Raw genomic sequence first — 13,565 nt, 5'->3', positions numbered from 1 at the left:
AGCTGTGTTTTGTCCCAGTCCTCTGAGCTCTGTCTGAATTCTGCGCTTGAAGCCAGCCCCCAGAAAACTCACAGCTGTTCAGACCTTTGTTTTCAATCTGTACGTGACAAAAAATACAGAGCTGGTTGTAGCAGACCTGTGGCAACCGTGCTGTTAATGACAGGAAGAAAGTGAAGCTGTTCAACGGATCCACGACCATTTCCAACTCAGCCTGTGATATATTATTTAAACTGCAAAAAATTGCTAAAAGATTCCACACGTTGTAGGGACAGATATTCCACCACCCGTCTCACTGGCACTTTGAATGATTTACCTTTTTATAGATCAGAAATAGTGCATAGGTACAGAAATTCCCATTACTGTCAGAGTACAAGATAGTTTCTGTGTGTGTGTGTGTTGCATTCGTTGACTTTACTTTCTCTCTAATGACCTATGAGTATCTCTTGTCTCATGGAATTGAGTGTTGTTTGCTTGTTCACAGTTTCCTTTCCTTCCGTTATCCAGCAATGAAAGTTTGGTTAAGTGGCTTTTGTGAACTCTTTCAAGATCCCCAGAAGGATGATACAGGAAACAGAGAGTTTCCTTTCTATACAAACTTCTAGGGTGTTCCCATAATAGCCTGAAATTTATCTGCACTCAACAGCCTGCAATTGGAAAAAAATTAATGAACTGTCAAGGGATCAGGCAAAACACAATTAACATATCAGAGAGAGGAGAGTTTACACTAAAAATGAATACTCCACTTACATAGCACCTTTTATCCCATGTTGCCAAACATTTTCCTTTCTATGTTTCCAATTACTTTACAAGTTGGCCATGCTCGAACCATTCAGCCTGAAGTTTTCCATAATTGTTCCCTGCCTCAAGTTGAATACATTTTTCGGAGAGGAGTGAAAGGGGAAAAGTTACACACCAAAAAAAAAACAAAACCAAACCCTCTTAAAAAGATGCTTTCATATTTCACGGAGATGAAAGCTAAAGAATTAGTTTTATGAATGTTTAAGTTTTCTTCCTCTTTATTTTGAAGAGATCTTTTGCACTGCAGGAGGCTGGAACAGCAATGAGACACTTGGCACAGAGGCAGTGCTGGGGATCAGAGTCTGTCGCTATCTCTGTGAAAATGCATCTGGATTTGTCCAAATAATAAACCACAGACAAACCTCTATTGGAATGTATTAGAGGCAGGCTTGTGCCTCATTTTTATGCCTTCTGACTGCTGTGCCCGCAGCTTCTGCACCCCCCTAAAAGCAGCCCCCGTAAGCAGAACATCTGCTCAGGGTGCCGGCAAAATGGATTCTCATCTTTCACGATTTCACCCTGGGTGACCTGGCACAGTGAGTGAGATCTGGGAGGACTGTAGTACTGGGAGGGAGGGCAGGGCCTGTGTTGAAAGCTGACAAGGTAGAAATATGAGTCATTAGAAGGCAAAGACCAAACTGTAAAGAAACAATTACTTACATATTTAAAAAAAAAAAAATCAGATCTGGAAAGCGTGTTTGCCTGGTGGTTGACACTCCCTACAAAAGCATCGTGTTATTCCAGAAGTCTCCCATGAGATGAATAAACCTTGCCAGGAATAATCACATATCTGGAATTGTATAATTGCTCAACTAAACGCAGGCAGAGCACAGATAGAGAAACCTGTGCTTTTCTTTTCCTGCCCACTTCCTTGATTTCAGAGCTGTGCAGTGCTTGGGAGCGCTGGGGCTTATATTGGCCAGAGCAGTCAGGACACCGGAAAAAAAAAAAAAAGAAAAAAAGGCTTCTTAGCAACAGCTTCACGACATCTGTTGTTTTAAACTCCATTCATAAAAGCAGTTAGCTGGGCTGTCGCACGGCAGGCCGGTACATTCAGCATACTCGTGTCTGCGAGCAGCAGAAAGCTCTTGACTTGCTCCGAGCCGAGCACCGGCAGATTTCATACCCTCCCAGCCCTATTCCAGCAATAAAATAAAACCTTTAAGCCACTTCAGACTCCAGTGCTGCCATTACTATTCTCCAGTTACGGAGATCAGAGGACTACAAAGGGCGGTGCAGCGAGCGGAACGAGGAGGTGCAGGCAACATCTTCGCCTCCCCTCTCCAAGGGCTTTGGGCCATTTTCTGCCGTGGCAGCGTGGCTTGGATGGCTTGGCAGCACCCGGCACTCCCATGTCGCAGGAGTCGGGGCATTGCATCAGGCAACGCTAATGGCAGGGCCTTTATTTTAGCAATAATTCATGGCTAATCAAAAATCAGACACTTAAAAACTGCTGCAGCCTGGAAGGGCAAGTCTGTGTGCAGAACGACCTGTTATCTGCATGGCCACGGGCAGGAGCTGATGTGAAGATTGTTTGGGTAATAGCAATTAGCACAGCAATAGTTTTTATTATTTTTCTAAAACAGCTCGGGGAAACGGATCTTTTTTAAAAATTAAGCACCAATATTTGTCACTTTTTAAAATCAAAAGCCTTGTGTTGACTGAGAAAGGGCTTTAGTGACCAAAACCTGTATTTTTTTCAAGACAAAAATTTCCTGTAAAACGGTACTATTTAAAATATTCTATGAGAGAAATTAGAGACATTCTGCTATAAAACCTCACAATGCAGAGAAAGAAACTTGAGGAAGACAGTTGATCTGGAACTTTACATGCTTGGAAGGTTTGGAAACAAGAGCCTGGTGGATCTCTGGTGTGATTGCCTTGCAGGAGGGAAGGTTAAAAGGGATTTGATGGGTCCCCAGAAATACCGAGGGCAGAAGAAGGTGCCAGGTTTGAGCAGACTCTAATCTATTAGTCAAAGTGCTACAAGAGCCGTTTGCTGGAGACAGAAACAAGAGATGTTGCTGCTGGAAATAAGGATCAGAGGTTAATTAAGTATAGGCACATCCTACTGAGGAAGCCATCCTGTGAATTCCTATATGACAGTGTGGGGACATTGCCATCAGGTTTTTTAGGTGTCCGACTAAGCTGATCACCACACTGTCGTGGAGAGAACCTGCTTTTCTGCTGATTACAGAGGCATGCCAGGGCTCCTGCCCCAAACTTCAGGGCTCTGAACACCTCCCGGGTGCCCGCTGGAGGACTCTGCCCTACTTTTATGTTTCTCAGTGAAAGAGCCACCTCAAGTCTCTGGAAAAAAGCAAACCAAGGACAAATTTGTGCATTTCCACTACTCTGTTTTCATTTACAGCCAGATTCTGCCAAACTTTGAGTGTCTATTTAAAACATTTAGTTCCTCCCCACCAGGCTGTGTTCCTTTTTTTTCTTTTTTTTTTTTTCTTTTTCTTTTAATAACAGTCTTGTGTTCTTTCACAGTCCACCTGATGATATTCCCATCACTCTGGACACAACAGGACTCTGAGCTGAGCACAGTCTATGTGCAGACACCACTGTGTGAGGTTTTGGAGCCTGCCTCGTGTCTAGGGGAGAAGGCAGAAGACTGACAGACTTTTCTTGGCTGCGATACTATGGCTCAGCCTGTAACTTCTGGCTGTGGAAAACTAATTGACAGGCCTCGTTTCCAAGGAATGGCCATCAAGGTCACGGTTTCGAGGCTGTAAGGGCACAGCTTTTTCCTACTTGCAGCCAGCACACATGCCAGCTTTGCTTGTCCCCTCTTTGGATGTCACCAGATCGGTGTCACATGAGCACGCTGTGGGTGGGGGAATACCCTGGCTGCTCCAAGCACGGTGTCATTGGCTGCCCGGCCTTTTTTCTTGCACATAAATCTATGAATACAGCCTGACGATTGCCCGAGGTGTAACTTAAACCTGCTCTTCGGAGACACAGCTCCTGGCTGAACTCTTGTCCCCTGCAAGGCTGAGCAAAGGAGTTTGTTTAAACCAGTCTTGTTGAGAACTGTCAGTGTGAGGTTAATGGTTGGACTAGGTGATCTTCAAGGTCTTTTCCAACCTTGATGATTCTCTGATTCTGTTGAAGGCAGCATTGCCCCATGTAGCAGCGTGCAGGGAGATGCACGATGCATCTTTTGCATGATGGCTTCTTTAGCTGCCCTTCTGCATCCGCTTGGTGGTCAGCCCAGCTGAATGGAGACAATGTGGATGCAAAGAAATGAAATTTTCCTAGGCGCAAAAGCCAGAACTGATTCTTTTTGGGCATGGAGAGCCTAGGCTTGGCGTATATTGAGGCTTGTCTCTGGGCAGTTTAATCTTGCCAGCCAGAAACCTGTATGGATTTACACTTTCATATGCAACTGTTTGATAATCACGTTGCCATGGCTACATTTGAATCTTGCAATAAATGTGTAATTTCACACATTTACATCAAAAGGAACCCTAGAACATACAACTGTGTAACAAAGCAAGCTGATCTCTCTCCATAAGCACTTTCCATTTTTAACACCATATTATTGTATTCACTGGGGTTTTTTTTGGGGGGGGGGGATTGAGGGCTATAGGACAGGTTTGACAGCCTGGAGGTCAAGTTCTCTCAATATTAGGAAGCATTTCTTTGCAGAAGGGGCTGTTGGGTGTTGGAATGGGCTGCCCAGGGAGGTGGTGGAGTCCCCATCCCTGGAGGGGTTGAAGAGTCCAGCTGACCCAGCGCTGAGGGAAATGTTAATGTTGGGTTGATGGTTGGACTGGATGATCTTCAAGGTCCTTTCCAAGCTAGACGATTCTGTGATTCTTGAAGTCTTGGCTACACTATGGCTTCCCCAAAGCTGGCATCAGGGCAGTTGCCCTGCTGGGGTCTAAGCAGCCATTTCCAGGGCAGCACTGGTTCAGCAGCCGCTCCTGCTGCCCGTCTGCCTGGGAGCTGCAGGGTACTGAGATCTTTTGCAGTTAACTGAATGCAAGGTTCTGGTGCTCCTGAAATGCAGGGAGGAGGACAGAGAAAGGAGGAGTGGAGGGTGAGGCTCTGCTCAGGGATCTGATGCCCACCTCTCTTCCCAGTTTGGACCTTTCAATTCCCTTTTCAGCTCAGTCGTCTTAGATCTTCCTCCCTGGCTCCTTGTCTCCTCTGCAGTCAGGACTGCTCCTTATCTCACCAGCCACCTTGTCCCAGTCAGTTTGCCCCATTGCTCCCAGGCTACCTGCCCATCTGTCCCTCAGGTGTCTTATCCCAAGTGCTCTCCTACTTCTGATGGCTCTTTATCCCACAGACACCCTCTCTTAGTCCCATGGGCAGCTCTTGTCTTGGTCTGCACCTCATTCTCTGTCTCTGAGAAGAGGCAGTGGGCAGGAGGGTTATTTAGAGAGGGGCAGGTAGCAGGGGGGTAGCAGAGAAAGAGTCTGTACCCAGGGTACAACTTCAGCCAGCAGCAGCTGAACGCAGTGGTGGATGGCAGAGATTCACCCACTGAGCATCAGATCTGCAGAGAAATTTGCATCCAGACTCTATCCCTGCTGATTTAAACAGATTTTTCAGGAACTTGAAACTTGGACAGTTCTGCCTTTGTTTTGTTTTGTTTTGTTTTTTTTTTCCTATAGCAACATCAGCTGGAACAGTGTCAGCACCAAGGCAGGGCTGCAGCTGGGCTCCTCCTTGCTCAGAAGCAAAGAGGTGCTGGAGAGTGTTTAGCACTAACAGAATATGGGCAATATAAAAGTTTCACCTCACTCTACAAATTTACTGTTGTGTAGAGAGGAGATATGACTGAGACAAGTGCCCAATACTGAAAGTTTCTGTGTGAGAAGCTGGAAAAGTAAAAAATATTGGAAAAGCTTAAGATTTTTTTTTTCAGTTGTTTATACAATTGGAAATGTTAAGTAAGCCTAATTATTGAGGTTATTGGTTTTAATGAATCATCACCTTGCTATTATTATTCCTGGTTTTTGTTGCCACAGGACGAGAAGCTGCAGCTGGACTAAGTGTGCTACACAACAAAACCTTCCAAGATTAAGACATAGAAAAATGTGTGGGCTCAGGCAAACGGGGGAACCTGAAGAAGGAAAGTGATGTTTACCAGTATGTTGTGTGGCAACCCGACCATTGTGCAGTCACTGGGGGCAAAGATGGGTTTCTACCACAGACTGGGGGGGCTGTCATGAGGTTGATTTTTCAATGTTCCTGAGGAGCCCTTCCAAAGACATGTGGTAGAAAGTGTGAGGAGGTTGGTTGCCTTCATGGGTTGGTTGTTGGGGGTAATGGCCATGGTCAGAGAAGTCACAGGGCTTTGAGAGTGAAGATCTGAGATTGTTGTTATGTGAAGGGAGGAGCCAGTGGAGGGATGCAGACTGGGAAGCAAGACAAAAGGAGAGGTTAGGAGAAAAATCTCCATGGTAGCATCCTGAATTACTGGGTAAGAGTGAAGCCTGATCAGGGCCCATGGAATGTACTTTAGTAACAAAGGATGGAAGAGGCGTGCAAGAGATTTACCTGCAGGGCTGGAGAAGCTGAGCTTGAAAAAATCCACAGGGTTTAACTGCAGCCTAAAGTCATGGACCTTGAAAGAGAGGTATGAGGTGGCACTCAGGAGCTGTGTCTGCATGGCAGATAACGTATTGCCCACTGTGTTTTTAGAAGATCTAGGGAGAAGGCTTGGGAGAAAAGGGATATCAAAAAATCTGTTTTATCCAGGCTGAGCTGTAGGTAATACTTAGACATCCATGAGATGTCACATCACCTGGAATGATTTCTTTGAACAGGCTTTTCATTACTGAGAGCCAAAACAAGCTTGCGGGAGGGATGTCACTGGAGGAGGGTGTGCCTGCGTGTGTGTTAGCATCTGTGCTAACCCTGATCTGCTGATCGGGTGGCACCACCAGCCCGCGGGGTGGAGGCAGGAACATGCTAACCCGCAGTCTTTCATTGATTGGTTTCAATTGATTAGTTGTGTAGAAACAAAGCAAATTAAGTTTCCAGTCTCTTGGATGTTGCAGAGGGTGTCAAGTTTACTTGCAGCAAGTTCATCTTTTTTTGCTGATCCTGCACTTTTGGTTCTCTCTCCAGGATGGCAAAGTCTTTTTTGAGATGGCCTCAGAAACAAAAGGGAAGATCTGCTAGAAGAATGGACTATCAGACAGTTATTATTTCCCTCTCAAATGCATACAAGGCATAATAATGCCACAGGAGCAAGCACAGAAGGAGTATGCACAGAAGTGAGCTTCCCCCGTGAGTGTGAACCCTCGAGCATCATCCTCAAGCCCTTGTGTTTTCTCCAGTGCTGTCCCTCCCTGTTAGCCCCACAAGAAGAGTGGCACAGCCTTTTGTATTCCAGTCTGTCAGCCCATGCACCTTAGTGTCCAAAGCCTGGGAGCAGAGGGAAACCCTCAGCTTTCTCTCGATGGCGTGGGTAAAGTGTGCCTCTCCTTTTCACAGCTACCAGAATCTGGCCTTTCCTGCTCACTTATCCATTTTCAATAATTCCCAGAGCTTGAATGCTGGACTCCACCAAGGCTCCAGAGGGAGATTAGGGTGGACTTGTCTTGGCCATGGGTGACCTCCATTCTCCTTTGCCTTTATTCCTCCTAGAGGATCAAGGAGGAGAAGAAAAGGGAGGATGGGCTACAGCTAAATCCTGTTCTTGGATCTCCCTTCAGCCAGTGAAGAACGAGCTGTGTGCCTAAATGAACCCAAAAGGCACCGTGGCGTGAGGCTCATCACATCCAAGCAGGATGTGGTGGCCTCTTCCCAAGTGCCTGAGCTGCCACACGCTCCGGCCATGCTCCAGCAGGCAGCGCAGCCCAGGGACCCTGGAGACAGTGGCAGGGCTGCTGCCAAGGCTCCAAGCTCCCCTCTGGGCAGCTGGAAGATGGTAAAAACACAGGTCGTGAATGCTGTCTGGAGCGAGTGACCTGGATGTGTCTGCCCAGACTTCATACAAAGAGGCAACGTGGTCCCGGCTCCGTTGCTCACAGGGCTTTGTGCCGGAGGCTGAAGCGGATACCGTACAACGTGTGGAGAGCCACAGCTCTTGCCCGGTTGCAGAAGAGGCCACTGTTCTCCTCGGTACCCTGCGTGGCTCTGCGAACTCATCTGCACAATAGACTTGTCAAAAAGGATGCCAAGAGCATCCAGCCTCTCCACCGTTCCTGCCAAAGCTTCCCGATAGCCGGCTGCTCTGCAGCCTAATGCAGCTCACTAAAGGGGAAATTCAGATGCTCAGGATGTTCAGACAAGAACTGCGTAATATATTAGCAGTTGTCAAGGTTTTTTCACTCCTGTGGCCACTTAATCTTTGGGCTTAAGTGTGCAAATCCCCCCTTGTGCAGTACCGCTGCTGTGGTTTTCATAGGTTGCTAAAGCAAAGTTAAGCTGCATTTTAATTTGTGTGTTTATCATTGTTTTCTCTGTTGGCTTGTGTGTGTGAGTTGTTATCTGAAACTCCCTCTCCTCCCTGCCAAAGCACAGTGTGTCTTGTGGCAGTGATGGGTGGCCCACGGACCACAAACTGAGAAAAAAACCCGCCTCATCCTCTCCCTTTCCTAGCAGATATTTGCTCAATGTTCATGAATACATCAGCCAAATACAGGAGTCCCCAGCTAGTGACACAGTTGTGATCCCAGCCAGAAGCTGCTGCCGTGTCTGACAATGCTGAGGATCATGTCAAATACCCCAAAATAGGTCTGAAAGGACGTGTACAGGAGACCTAGCAGGTTACTCAGTCTGACTCCAGCGTGGCACAGGGACAGGGCACAATCCACCTTTGCCTGACTGTAGGATTCGCTGCTTCTTTCCTTTGTGACACTGTGTAATAAAACAGTTTTCCCTTGGCATTTGCCACTTCCAAGCATTATTTAGTGTGTCACATTGCAAATAAGGAAAATACTCAATTTCTACTCTTTTTTTTTTTTTTTTTTTTTTTCTTTTGACTCCGGTTTTATACACCACCACCACCACCACCCCCCCCCCCCCAGTCCTTTTTTGACAGGTTAAAATGAATGAAATTTTCAGAGTGATCAAATTTGATCAAGGAAGAATCAGAATATCAGTTTTCTACTGAATAAGAAAACATGAAAAATTTTTGTTAGACTGTCTGCAATAAATACAGTATTTCTGCTGCTCTTCAAATCAGACCACTGTAGAGGGTACCAAGGGTCAGACTAGAGGGAGAGGCAGTGCTACTTTTGCTTCCCCTTCCCTCCTTCACACAGAAATGAGGGCCCTGATGAGATTGTAAGCTCGGATCAAAAAGGAGTGTCTGCCAAGGAGCAGAGCTGCTCCTTAGAAACATCCCTCCAGCTTTCCCATGTGGGAAGGGAGAGACTCCAGCCATTTCATTCTCTTCGGAACAAATAGCACACGTCCATCACTCACCACTAACCAAGAAACACAATTAATGCATCTGGTGATACATCCTGTCTGCCCTGAGGTGCTGTTGTGCAATGGAAGTTGATAAATTGGGACAAATAAAGCCTTAAAAACTCCCTGTTTTCAAAGTAGCTCAAACTGCAGGTCAGAGTGGACACAGGCCACCTTGGGGATGTCACCCCTGACTTGACAGATGCTATACATTTTCCTTCCACATCCCTTTTTTACCATCAATAATTTAGTTAATTTAGCAAAATATCACAGACACCAGTAGGTAGTGCCAGTGTTGAAGGATCAACATCACTTCTGCAGTGCAATCTATTGCACACAAACTGGGAAAAGTCAACACACCCTTCCTGGCAAGGCCATCTGGGTGATAAGAAAAAGAAGGGACATGTTATTAGTCTGGCAATATCTATATGATAGTTCAAAGGCCTTAGATTTCTGTGGAGAGGTGGGATCTTGACTGACTTCAGCAGAACTGGTCATATGAAAGAGTTTAATGCTGATTTTGGGGTCTGTGAGGATGCTCAGACTCTGCTCACCTGCAGAGACACTAAGTGATAGGTGAAGAGCCCTCCCACCCCTTACAATTAGGGAAAAAAAAAAGCTGCCATGAGATGGTAAATGCTGCTGTGTGGTGTTCAAGGAAGGCCTGTTTGCATGGAATGTGCTAGAAAAATTGCTCAAGAATGGTGCATTCTCATAAATAATCATCTGGCTGCCGTTCAGGTTAGTGTTTTTGTCTTGGAGCTGTGGGCTCTGTGGTTACTTCAGTGCACGTGTGCAGCTGCTGTCAAGGTGTTTGCTTTGTGTCTGATCTAATCCCCCTCGCCTAGTTCTGGGTCTGGATCCATCTTCTCAGAGCAGCTTGCACTGACACACGACTTCATGGCAGAGAGAGGCGCCCTGTGGATGTCAGTCCAGGAGAGCAGCTCAGCTGGGACCACTTTGCTAGTGGTGCTTGGTCCCTTCGTGGTGGGAAGGTGGGAGGGCTAAAATGCTACCCCCACTCCAATAGCAGATTATAAGGTTTCTGACCCCTGCCAAGCAAAGCAGTGCCCATCCTTCAGAGGCGGATGAAGAGATTCATGGAGATCCAGATTATGCATCAGCATGAGGTGCTGGAGGAAATAAATGACAGGAATGCCCAGTAGTTAGCTGGAGCCTCCTTCCAACCCCTGCTTGACAAACTACCAACAAGCCATGAAGGGACAGCAGCCCTCCAGCTCCTTTTCCACCTTGGGTGAAGGTTGAAGGTGAAGGACAGCTGGAAGGTCTCCTGCAAGCCAGAGAGCTGTAAGCCTTCCCTCATGCACCGTTCTTGCTCTCCTACCACCAGACCTCCAGCCTTTCTGACAAAAGCAATGCTGTTCTACGCTCAGTTCCTGGAATCTTCAAGACTAGAAACATCAGCACAACTGCCACCAAAGCCTGCAGCAGTCAGCCCCTGTGGTTTCATAGGGTGAGGCTTAATAGGCATGTTTTGATAGGGTCGCTCAGTACAGAGGGCCCTTTGTCCTCAACAGCATTAAACAAAATAATACAGACCATAAATTTAGTGTGAAAACTGTAGTGAAAGAAAATGAAGTAGCAATCCATGGCAGACTGCTGCTTCTGCAGAGGAAGTGCCCTTAAGCTGCTGAAGAGTCTGGGTACAATCAGTCCTGAAGCAGCCTCTGGGACCTAAAGTTATGCAGGAGGAAGGTTGTGCTTTAGGTTCCTTGTGCTACTGCTTTTAAAAATGAGCCTTCACAGCAGCTGCTCTTTTCCCTCTGGAAGGAGAGCTGAAGCAGTTTGCAACACGAAGTTTAATAGGGAAGTGGGGAAGGAGCAAAGGTCCCTTTCTTGCAAGCACGCAAAATCCCTCATTTGTGGCTTTGTGCACTTGCTGGCGAGCACGGTTGGTGACGAGTTAGTGTAGGGAGCAGTCCCTGCCTTACATACCCTCGCCCCCTCCACGCTCCTGGAACTGTCCCAGCACACACAAACATCATCTCTCCCTTTTGATCCCTGGTTGCTTCCTCTCCAGGAAGATTCGCTGCGATTTTCTGATCTCCATCCTGTCCAAATCAACCACCAAGTTGCTCTCCTTGCCATTTTCACTACGTCACCCCAGCTGGAATTATGTGTCAACTCAGACCTCGTATCCTCGCTGCATCAGTGCAGGTTGTCCCCTGGTAGCACTGGGCATTTGTCTCCAGCTTTTGAGAAACAGGCACCAGTTGTAGCTATGAAATGCCTGAGACCGTGAGCGCTGAAAGCATCAGGAATGATCGTCATGTTACACCCAGCCAGAGCTCTCCTTTTAAAAGCACAGCCCTGCGTATTACCCATCATCACAGCTACGGCAATACCACGGCTGCAAAGTCAGACTTGGGGTACGAGCAGTTCACACCTCCTCCCCACAAACACAGACACACACACGCACCCACACGCAAAACAAGGCGTTAAAAAAAGCCCCCGTGGCTGAGCCGCTTTGCTTGCACAGACAGCGTTTCTGGGAAGGCCTGGCGTTCAGATGGAAGGCAAGACAGCTGGTCTCAGCAACGCCCATCATCGCGGTGTCTGGGCTTTGCAGAACAGGCTCTGTCTCTGAAAATTTTATTTTTAAAAATATTTTATGAAGACAAGAGGAGCCCTCTAAGGTAAGATCTCTCCCCTCCTGACTATCTCAGAAGGTAAAACATCCCAGACTCTCTTCCCCTGCCTTGAGATTATTATACCATTCTGAAACACCAGCCTGGTCTGGTAATTCTGCATCCTCACCAGTCTCCCAGGCTGCCTCCTTTACCTGCCAGCAAACATGCCCTTCCCAAATTAAACTGACCAAAATGAGCTGCAGCAGAATCTGCAGAATTGCTCTTCTTGCTCCAAACAGCACCATTTACAAAGGGGACATTTCTTGCAGTAGCCAGACCTGCAATATTCTTTACTCTTAAACGAGGGGTTGCTGCGGTATCTTTATTCTCAGATACCGCCTTTAATCTCGCCTACTGCCTTCAGCAGCACCCACGGGCTGCAGCAATCCCACAACATGCCCTTTCCATCCTTTCACAGGCAAGCGAGACAAGAGGCTCCAGAGAGCCCTGGCAGAACAGGGGTGTTTTTTATCAGACACCCGGCAAAAAGCTGCATCCCCCCTTGGAGACCGACATGCAACTTCCACCTGCGCTGGCAGGCGTGGAGCACTCACGTTGGCAGCAGCGTGGATCCCTTTGAACAGCTTAACTGCGATTCATTTTTAACCCCGGCCAGCGAGTCTAAGCTGGGCTTCCCAGGGCTGAAACGGAGGAGCCTGCGTGACACCGAGGCATCCAGACGCCGGCTTGCCAGCTGACATGTCAAAGCAATGTCGTAGTTAGCCAATATATCAACAAACCAACCGACCGACTGAGCAGCCCACACATCGGTGGGAGCAGCTCGCTCTGCGGTGTGTGGGATCCCTGCTACCCCGGCAGGCAGCTCATGCCTCCGACGCTGCTCTTGGCTTTGTGCAGCCCCGTCAAATTCAGTGTTGCTAGCTCGAGTTTTCTGCCGATGTTTAAAATAGCATCAGGAACGTTCCCTGTTGATTTCCCCGGCAGTACTTTGCTGAGCCATGCCGGGTACCACAGCTCCTGCAACCTGCCTCCATGCAGCACGTTCAAAACATTTGCTTGCTTTCTCCCTCCAGGGGAGGTGGAAGGGGAAAAAACCCTGCAGACGTTTCTCACCCTGCTACCAGCAAATCCCGACCTGAGCTAATTCTGCCATGGCTGAAGCAGAGGATGCTTGCAGTGCGTGAAGCTGATTTGCTGACTTACCCTTCATCTCTCTCAAGAATGCCAGGTGAAGGAGCCGGCCTCTCGCTCAAGAAATAAACCACAAGAAGCCCGGCAGCAGCCACTGCAGAGCTTGCTCAGAAGTTCGCTCCCTCTGTCACAGTGTATGCAGCTTGCCAGGTATAGCCTGGATGAGAACACCCCGTGCTTTTCCCAAGATGAATGAGATCAGCACATATTCAGGCAAGGAAAAAAAAAATAAAAAATTCCCTCCTAATATATGTGATAGTTTATGACCCAGAGGTAAAGCGTTGTTCTACAAGTTCCTCTGCTTTACAATTCAGGATTTTCTGGGGCGAATTCCACAGGGAGAGGAAGTTTCTCTCCTGCCTTTGGTGTTAGACGCACGTTAAAGCAAGCAAATGGTGTATCCACAGGGTGGGCAGGAACGACGTCCTCAGCAGCACGAGATGGAGGGCACAGGAAGGGTACCACTATGAGCAGCAGAGATGCCTTAACGTGCACGCTGATGCATTTTGATTCAAGCCGGTACCTTGCTGTTATAGACTCCACATGGTTTGAGCAGATTCTGACTCTGCTGGTCCTGGC

General features: G+C 47.5%; 1 protein-coding gene across 1 annotated transcript in view; it reads right to left on the bottom strand.

The window, feature by feature from the left end:
* Positions 1-13,100, bottom strand: part of SLC45A4 (solute carrier family 45 member 4) — an 89,627-nt gene extending 76,527 nt beyond the window's left edge. The window contains exon 1 of the mRNA XM_074898363.1: positions 12,999-13,100. The gene's annotated coding sequence lies outside the window, so the exon portion shown is untranslated. The remainder of the gene's footprint in view (positions 1-12,998) is intronic.
* Between the last annotated feature and the right edge of the window lie 465 nt (positions 13,101-13,565).

Source organism: Athene noctua, chromosome 2 (assembly GCF_965140245.1).
Source record: "Athene noctua chromosome 2, bAthNoc1.hap1.1, whole genome shotgun sequence".
Classification (NCBI taxonomy): Eukaryota; Metazoa; Chordata; class Aves; order Strigiformes; family Strigidae; genus Athene; species Athene noctua.
Note: the sequence above shows the minus strand (reverse complement) of the source record. Positions and strands in the feature narration are given on the sequence as shown.